A 10,110-nucleotide genomic window follows, 5' to 3' on the forward strand; every position below is an offset into this window, starting at 1 on the left:
CGAGCAAAATCTTGGTTCCAGTCTAACATAGTTAAGGTTATGGAGTGGACAGCCAAATCCCAGACCTTAATCCAATAGAACACTTGTGCTGTGACATAAAAAATTTCTGAGGTGAAGCCTACAAATGTTGGATGTAGTCAAAGCATCCTGGGCTGAAATAACAGGTGACAGGAGCCAGAAGTTTATGGACTCCATGCAACATAGATGTGAAGCAGTTCTAAAAAACTGTGGGTATACAACATAATATTAGGTTAGTGATTCACAGGAATGATAAATCCCCAGTAAAAAGAGGACATAGTTTGTAAAAACAAATGCAGACACTGCTATTTTTTAGAACAACTCAATGTTCATTTTTTTTTTTCTGTAAAGTAGTTAAATATTATATACATTACTCTTCATGTTTTGAATTAGAAAACAGTGTGCAATGTTCTCAATGCATAGAAATAAAAACTAGTAGAAAGATTTTGTGATTAACTCATGTTTTTGAACACATTGCTATTATTTTGAACACTACTGTAGTTCCACACATACCAAGAGTGGTGAAGGCATTGATCACAAGCTTCCAATGTTTAAAGAAACGGGGGCGACATAAAAAGTAACAATAAAGTATTTTTTATGTAAGGTCCAGCCATCAGTATATTAAATAGGGGAATTCAAATAATTCATGAGCCAGTTAACATCCAATATCTGTACAGATACAAAGTTCTACTGAGTGAAAGGAAGAGAGAAGATGGATAGTTAGTTACATTACTGAGGTGATAGAACAGTTTAAATAAATGTGTTTTTAGGGCACGCTTGAAACTGTGGAATCTGGTAATTAATCACATTGTCTGGGATAATGCATTCCAGAAAACTGGTGCAGCGCAAGAGAAAGCCTGGAGATGGAAGTGGGAGGTTCAGATTAAAGCAGATATTAGTGTTAGGTATTTAGTGAAATGTAAAGGATTAGTATGGTGGTAGACATAGATGAGGGAAGAGACATATGGCTGTGCAGCACTCTGGAGAGCTATGCGTCTAATAGTGATAAGTTTATATTGGGTTCTGTAATGAATGGGAAATCAATGCAAAGACTGGCACATGGCGGCTGCATGGGTTGGGCAGAAATATGATCCTGGCTGCTGCATTTATGATGGATTGCATAGGGCCTAAAAACTGCCCAAATCGTTGGTAACAGTGCTCAAATTACATGGGAACAGCATGGGGAAGACCCCTGGAAGCATTTATGACTCCCAGGTTACTGCTGTCAACAACGTTGTCAGAGTAGTATGCCACTTTTGATGGACTCACAATAAAACATACAAAAAAGAAAAAAAAAATGATTTTCCTGGGAAATATGTTAAGGAACATCCTTTCCAGGGTAATGACTTGTATATAAGGCAAAATAAATAACCAAAACCAAAAATGCTCCTCCACACCTTGAGCTATGTTCATACGTAGCATTTTTGATGCGTTTTGCACTTTTGCACTGCTTTCAACCAAGACAAATGCAATCACTGGGAAGTGTCATTTTAACAATGTACTACCTTATCTGGCCATGTGGTGTGTGTCATGGGAACAGCATGGGGAAGACTCCTAGAAGTATCCCTGACTCCCTGTGCACTGCCTAAAACTGTGGTCATCTCATCAGACGTGATCCTATATTACTGCAGTAATAATACAGACATTTTTGGCAACGTGATATATCTTAAACTCAATTTAAAATGGGCAAGGTGTGTGTCAAGGGACGGGGAAGTGAATGTTATGGTGATGGTGATAGTGCACGCTGAGGCCATGGGCAAGATGAAACTATGCCTGCTGAGGGAGCACAACAAACACCCACATCATGTAGAACTGCCTTCCTGTCCCAATTTCTAGGGGGCCGTGGAACACCACTATTGAAGTAAGAGCAGTGTGAAAAGATTGTTGGTTGGATAGAAGATAATGCTTCCAGTCACTTTGTCACCACCACCACCCTGACTTCCACATGGTCCTGTTTCAGTAGATGTGAGTCTAGATCAATTTATTTTATTACTTTATTAATAAAAAAGGGGTATACATTGCAAAAAAAATTACAATAATCTTGAACAAAAATGTCACAGTGACTTTTACAGGAGAGGAGAGGACCCTGCCCGTGATGGCTCACAGTCTACAAGGCATGGGTGAGGATAGAGAAGGTGAGGATAGAGCTGGTCTTGCAGCAGTATGGTGGAGCAAGGGTTAATGCAGGCTGTAGGCATGTTGCAAGAGGTGGGTCTTCAGGTGCTTTTGAAGATTTCAACAGTAAGTGAGAGTCATAAATGGTAAGGGGGAGAGTTCCAGAGAAGGGGGGGATGCATGGGAGAAATCTTTTAGGCGACTGTGGGAAAAAAAGATAAGAGGGGAGTAGAGAAGGAGATCTTGTGAGGATCGGAGAATGCGTGCAGGTAAGTACCAGGAGACTAGGTCACAGATGAATGGAGGAGACAGGTTGTGGATGGCTTTGCATTCCAAGGTTAGGGTTTTGAACTGGAGTCTCTGGGTAATGGGGAGCCAGTGAAGGGATTGACAGAGAAGAGAGGCCAGGGAATAGCGAGGGGACAGGTGGATTAGTAGGGCAACAGAGTTTAAGATAGATTGGAGGAATGCAAGAGTGTTAGAAGGGAGGTCATAGAGCAGGAGGTGGCAGTCGCCGAAAAGGGAGATGATGAGTGCATGCACTAGTATTTTTGCATATTCGTGGTTGAGGAATGTGCAGATCCAGGAGATTTTTTTTTACCTGGAGACGGCATCTTCCTCACCCTGATGCTCCTTCCCCCCACTATTCTGAGTGCCCTGAGACAACTGATTTCAAACTTGGACACTCCGAAGAGATGTTTTGTTCATCTTTCCATTCATAGTTTCTGGCCTCTTGCTCGATCAACTCGGAAGTGGAAAGAGCTTGGCTATGTGGTTTGAAGGAGAGATTAGAGTCCAGGGTTACCCCAAGAGCTGTTGACTTTTCCATCAATAGATTTGGGCCTCTCAACCAGCCGGGCAACATAAGATGGCATGCTACGATTTGAGCAGCCATGGTCACCCGATGGTGATGGGGGGAAATTGCAATTGCTGTCAAAAGAGGTGGATAATGATGAGACACAAGGGATAGAATGTCAGGAGGAGGACAAGGGTGCGGATAGTGGAAGACGAAGTGGTGGATGATGAATTCACTGACCCAACCTGGCAAGGGGACATGCAGAGCGAGGACAGCAGCTCACAGGAGGAGGGAGGAGTAGCACCACAACAGGCAGGAACAAGCAGTGTGGTGGCTACAGACTCAAGGCAGGCAGCTGCTCCCTGGAACACCAACATGACGGAAGTTGCCAGTACAACTGTTTGGTCTTCCCGAGTTTGGTTCTTTTTTAAAGACTGTTTAGATAACCCCAAAAAGGCCATTTGCACCACCTGCAAGGCCAGCATCCGCAAGAGCACCAAATCTACCAGCCTGACCACCACCAGCATGCTCAGGCACATGACAGCAAAGCACCTGACTAGCTGGGCCTAACACCAAGGTCCAGAAACAGTGTCTGCGGGTTACACCACTGCCTCTCCCACTTTTGTGCGTGCACGCCAATCCCCTGTCCATGGTGTATGTGAAGATGCCTCCCGCCCTGCACCTGTAATTTCAGACTTGCAACCATCACCGTACACGTCCTTGTCCCTTTGCAGTGTTCAGTTGTCCCTACCACAGTTCATGGAATGCGAGCGCAAGTATGCAGCCAGCCAGCCACCCACCCACAGGCCGCAATACTAAACTGCCACATTTCTGGACTGCTTGCACTTGAAATGTTGCCTTTTAGGCTCATGGAGGCAGAAGCTTTACAAAACATCATGGTGGCGGCCGGGTGTCCATACCCGGCCCCAAGCCGCCACTATTTCTCCCGGTATTGTCTCTGCCTTCCACAAGTGTGAGTCCAAGAACATTACCTGTGCCCTCCCCAGAGCACTTAAGTGGGAGGGACCACCTAACCACAAACACATGGACAAGTCAATGTGGCCAGGGATGGTACATCTCACAGACGCATGTCACTGTGTTAATATTGTGCTCGGTCCTAGACCACGACCAAATTGTTGTTGATGGTTGGATCATCCTTCTCCTTAGCTCTAGGTTACTTGGAATGCAAATGCAAGTATGCAGCTAACCACCCACCTACCCACAGGCCGCAATACTAAACTACCACATTTCTGGACTCGTTGCTTGCACTTGAAATGTTGTCTATTAGGCTCGTGGAGGTGGAAGCTTTCCAAAACCTCATGGTGGCGGCTGGGTGTGCATACATGGTCCCCAGCCGCCACTATTTCTCTCGATATCATGTCCGCCTTCCAGAAGCGCGAGTCCCAGAACATTACCCGTGCGAACCCTAATGCACTTAAGTGGGAAGACAAACACGTGGACAAGTGAATGTGGCCAGGGATGGTTCAACTCACTGATGCATTCCAATGGGTTAATATTGTGGAAGCCGGGACCCAGTGGGACCCTGGGACGGAACATATCCTCCTGACGCAGAGGATTGTGGGCCCTGTGTTAATCAGGGTTATGTAACATACCTGGCGGCGTCCTTGCATAGTGGTCCATCTCCCACTGTGCAGGAGTGCGCACTTGATCTTCAGTCCAGACTATCACTCTGGCTTCCCTCCATGCTGTCTGCTTGCCTCTGTTTCTGCTGCTTAAGGGCGGCGCCCGATTACTTCCTGCTTCCTGTAGCTGCTGCAGACACACCCCTTGTGCGTCCTCAGCCTATTGCTGTCTGTCACCTGGTATTTTACCCAGCTCTTTCCTGGAATCCTGGCCTGAGCATTGTGTTCTGTCAGTTGGCTTCTGGTCGCTGACGTGCCGGGTCCTGTTTATGTTTCCTGCCTTGCGGTATCACTTCCCGTGTCTGAACTGAGTCCTGTCTGTGTACTCTTGCCAGCTGCCTTTCCTGGAGGCTGTATTTCCAGGCCCGTGTGAACACGCTCTTTGTCTGTTCTTCCCACCCTCTGGGGGCCGCATACCCAGACTTGCTCCTGTATTTTTTGCAGTACAGTTCCTGTCTGAACTGTCTCCTACACCTGCTTCTTCTTTTTCTCTATGTCCGTACCTTCCCTTTTTCTACAGAGTCTGAACCTGCTCCTGACTCCTACTTGTTGTCGCTGTACTTCTCTTTGTGAGTTTATAGTCCACTCGTTACCTCATTGCAAGTATCTAGTGTGTATCTGGTTCTGCCTTTCCTTTCTAGTCTGTTCCGTGTGAATGGAGCCCTGTCCACCGCGTCTGCGGTTTTGCTCTGCGCAGCCTTGTCTACCGCGCCTGCGGTTTTGCTCTGCTCAGCCCTGGCTACCCGTCTGCGGTTTTGCTCTGCTCAGCCCTGTCTACCACATCTGCGTTTTTTCTCTGCTCAGCCCTGTCTACCGCATCTGTGGTTTTGCTCTGCTCAGCCCTGTCTACCGCGTCTGCGGTTTTGCTCTGCTCAGCCCTGTCTACCGCGTCTGCGGTTTTTCTCGGCTGAGCCTTGTCTACCGCATCTGCGGTTTTGCTCTGTTCAGCCCTGTCTACCGCATCTGCGGTTTTACTCTGCTCAGCCCTGTCTACCGCGTCTGCTGTTTTGCTCTGCTCAGACCTGTCTACCGCATCTGCGATTTTGCTCTGCTCTGACCCTTTGCTCGCTGCTCCGGCAGTCTCGCTCTGCTCATACGCTTTGCTCGCTGCTCCAGCAGTCTCGTCCTGCTCCTCTCTCGCTCACCGCTCCAGGTGGCCTTGTCCTGCTCTTCTCTCGCTCACCGCTCCAGGCGGCCTCGCCTTGTTCTGATCTTGCTCGCCGCTCTGGGCGGCCTCACTCTGCTGTGTTTGTCCACCACATCTGTGGTTCTGTTCCTGAGTCCCAGTCTGTACTGGGTCCTATCCACTCGGTGCTCCAACCTGTCGTACCTGCCAGTACCTCCCTGCCTGCATACCAGTCGTGCTTACCAGCATCCGCTAGTCTGCATTCCAGCCGTGTCTGCCTATACCCATCAGTCTGTGTGCCAGCCTAACCTGCCTGTTCCTGTATTCTCCTGTGTGGGTCAACAGCCGTGTCCGGGGTCTGTCCTGGAGTAGCACCTGGTCCCTCTGCTCGGTTCCTCCTTGGTGCACTGGCGTCGTAAGCCGTCGTGCGACCCTGGTTGGATTGGGTGGATACTTAGTTATGCCCCTTCAGGCATTCACTCTCCGGCACGGTCCAGTGGAATCACTACATATAGACGCACACGCCACTCAGCCCGGGCGTGTGCATTACAGCATGCTCAGGCCATGGTCCCTGTTGAGCCCCACGGTCTTCGCTCTCTAAGACGTTTTCCAGCGAATAAGTGCATTTAGAAGAAATTTTTTTTTTTTTTTAGCTACTATATGAGTTCCAGGCGAATTACGCAACTGTACAGATGGATCTATCTGCACTCGTTCCAGCGGATCCGCCACGGTACTTTGGGGATCCAAAACAAAGTCGTGCATTTGTGGAGCAATGCATGATACACTTCAAGGCCTACCCTCTCTATTTTCCTTCTGATTGGGCTAAAGTGGCCTTTATGATTGACTACCTAGCGGGTGATGCCTTGAAATTGGTCACCCCCCTATGGGAAGCATGGGATTCTGTCGTCCTTGACCTTCAGGCCTTCCTGGTGGCCTTTCTAATGGTCTTTGATGACCCTAACCTGGAGACTCCTGCTGAAGCTTTACTTTGCAATATCCCGGAGCAGCCCCGCTGGGTAATGTGCGTGGGTAGCGCACCAGTTCTGCGGCCTGAAGAGACTACTGGCCACTCAGAATCCACACAGGAGGACTTCCTGCACCCGGAATCTGAAACTTCACCCATTTTAACTGGTGAGCCTGTCGAAGGGTACTCCAAAGCAGTGATTACTTCCGAGTCCGTGCACTTCTACATCCTGGCGGAGGACCCCCTGTTGCCTCCTGAATCCCCCGGGATACCACTTGATGACAAATGGAGAGAGACTTCCCTATATTCTGCACCTGATACCTCGCCCGCTTCGTCCAGTGAGTCCGACCTTGTGTACTCTGAAGCAGAGGTTGCCCATTAGTCTCTACACCCCTCCGACCAGGCGAAGGACCTCCAGTTGTCTCCAGAACCCTTCGGGGTAGTACCTGGTAGTGAATGGAGAGAGACTTTCCTACACTCTGCACCTGATACCTCGCCCGCTTCGTCCAGTGAGTCCGACCTAGTGTACTCTGAAGCAGAGGTTACTCACGAGTCTCTACACCCCTCCGACCAGGCGGTTGACCTCCAGTTGTCTCCTGAACCCTTCGGGGTGCTACCTGGTAGCGAATGGACAGAGACTTTTCTATACTTTGCACCTGATACCTCGCCCTCTTCATCCAGTGAGTCCGACCAAGTGTACTCCGAAGCAGAGGTTACCCCCGAGTCTCTGCACTCCTCCAACACGGCGGAGGACCTCCAGTTGTTTCCTGAATCCTTCGGGGTACCACCAGATAATAAAGGGACAGTGACTTTTTTACAACTTGTACCTGATACCTCGCCTATTTCTTCCTGTGAGCTTGACAAGATGTACCCCAAAGCAGAGGTTACCCCCGAGTCTTTGCACCCCTCCAACTTGGCGGAGGGCTTCCAGTTGTCTACTGTACCCTCTGGGGTGCCACCTGAAAATATGTGGAGACAGACTTTCTTGTGTGCTGTTCCTGGTATTCCATCCATTTTGTCTGTTGCTGAGGATTTCTGGATAGGAGGCAGCATCCTAGCTACCCAGATGAGACTAATTTTACTGTCCACAGGAAAAACTGATCTCCTTGAAGTGATGGATTGGCCCTCGAATTCCTTGCAGAAGATTCTGGCAGGCCAGATGAAGAGGGGGCGTAAGGGGGGGTACTGTAACATACCTGGCGGTGTCCTTGCATAGTGGTCCATCTCCCACTGTGCAGGAGTGCGCACTTGATCTCCAGTCCAAACTATCACTCTGGCTTCCCTCCATGCTGTCTGCTTGCCTCTGTTTCTGCTGCTTAAGGGCGGCACCCAATCACTTCCTGCTTCTTGTAGCTGCTGCAGACACACCCCTTGTGCGTCCTCAGCCTATTGCTGTCTGTCACCTGGTATTTAACCCAGCTTCTTCCTGGAATCCTGGCCTGAGCATTGTGTTCTGTCAGTTGGCTTCTGGTCGCTGACGTGCCAGGTCCTGTTTATGTTTCCTGCCTTGCGGTATCTGTTCCCGTGTCTGAACTGAGTCCTGTCTCTGTACTCTTGCCTGCTGCCTTTCCTGGAGGCTGTATTTCCAGGCCCGTGTGTACACGCTCTTTGTCTGTTCTTCCCGCCCTCTGGGGGCCGCATACCCAGACTCGCTCCTGTATTTGTTGCAGTTCAGTTCCTGTCTGAACTGTCTCCTAAACCTGCTTCTTGTTTTTCTCTATGTCCATACCTTCCCTTTTTCTGCAGAGTCTGAACCTGCTCCTGACTCCTAGTCGTTGTTGCTGTACTTCTGTTTGTGAGTTTATAAACCTCTCGTTAACTCATTGCAAGTATCTAGTGTGTATCTGGTTCTGCCTTTCTTTTCTAGTCTGTCTATGTTCTCCCATGTTTGCATGGGTTTCCCCCTCAGTAAAAAAGCAGTCATAGAGTGTCCAGTAGGTGTTTTACGGGCCCACCGGAGAATCCTCGGGTGGACCCTACTTCTCCATCAGGAAAGTTCATGATAGAGCAAACTTTGCAGATGCTATGGGGCTCTGGAGCAGGGGAGAAATGTGGGCCCTCAGAATCAAATCCTCTGGTGGGCCCAAGGTTTTTCAGTCTAACACTGCTTTACCGTGAGAGTTTTATTTCACCACAGCCATATTCTTTTGCTCGGTGAATGGACTGGCATAGAGGGAAACCATATCTACTCCATTGCTCTGCCACCAGGTTCCACCCATTGTCACACATGACAATGCCTGGCTGTCAGCGGTGAGAGCCACAGATCAGGCAGCTGTGTTACAGCTTTCAACTACTCTACAGCAGTGAGCATTAAGCATATTATCTTCAGCACAGCCTGTTGCCGCTTGGCCAAGGCAGTGCTGCAGTGCTTTCAGCTTGTGACTGATGTGGTCATTTAAGAGATGATAGTCGAACTGGAGTAGGAGGTGCAGGAGCTGAACAATGTGATTACATTGAGGTTACATTGGCGAGTCTGGTTTTTATACTAAAAAAAGATCCTACTGTCTTTTTATTTTTTTTTTTGCGTCTCTTCAATTATATATTGGAGTGTGTCCTAATTTTTGGCACCCCTTGTAATTGTTGCTTATGCAAGAGCAGTATAGGAGACACACGCCTTAATTATGGGAATGACAATTCCAATAGATTCTATATTCTAGAATATTAACTGTCCTATCTGAAATTTGCTTACGGCTGAGGTATAGCGGTATGGAGAGTGTATTACACCGATATAGCCAAGTGTTATTGACTTATACTGCGTGCTGCTGATGCTGCCCAAATTTTTTTTAAATCTATCCTATTCCCTATCGATAATGATGTTAAATGCATTTACAATAGGAATAAGTGCTGCTGCTACATGGTATCATTCCAGCTACAGATGAGTGTTCACTCTGGTCGCATAAATGCCTTCCACAGTCTAAAACTTTATTTTTATTTTTTTATTTCTTTGGCCTTATATACCCTGGAAAGAATGTTTCTTAACATTTTTTCCATTTTAGCTTGTTTTTTTGTATTTTTTTTTTGTCAGTCTGCAAAACTGGCATAATACTCAGACAACATTGTTCACAGATATACTATTTCTCAGAGGCCAACTAATAAAAGGTTTGAACCCACAACTGCAATACTTTAATTAGAGTGTAATATTGTACACATTCACAATAATTAATGGATTATTAGGGCAGTCATATGGGAGAATGTCTGATGGCCATGGTTTCAGTCACTCGCCTAATAGTATGGTATTGGTCAGCGATCAAGTGTCAATTGGTTCAACAAAACACAAGTGGCTGACTTTAAAAGGAGATGGAATATTTAGCACGCTTCATAAATTTCTGTATTATTACGGCAGTCGTATGGATCACGTGTGCCTGATCACTGAAAAAAGTCCCTCTGCTTTCACAATATAGTAATATGAATAAAACTAAAAAAATCTGGCTGCATTCTGTGAACAAGT

Source organism: Phyllobates terribilis, unplaced genomic scaffold (genome assembly GCF_046119375.1).
Source record: "Phyllobates terribilis strain yellow unplaced genomic scaffold, ASM4611937v1 Scaffold_11__3_contigs__length_659146591, whole genome shotgun sequence".
NCBI classification, from domain to species: Eukaryota; Metazoa; Chordata; class Amphibia; order Anura; family Dendrobatidae; genus Phyllobates; species Phyllobates terribilis.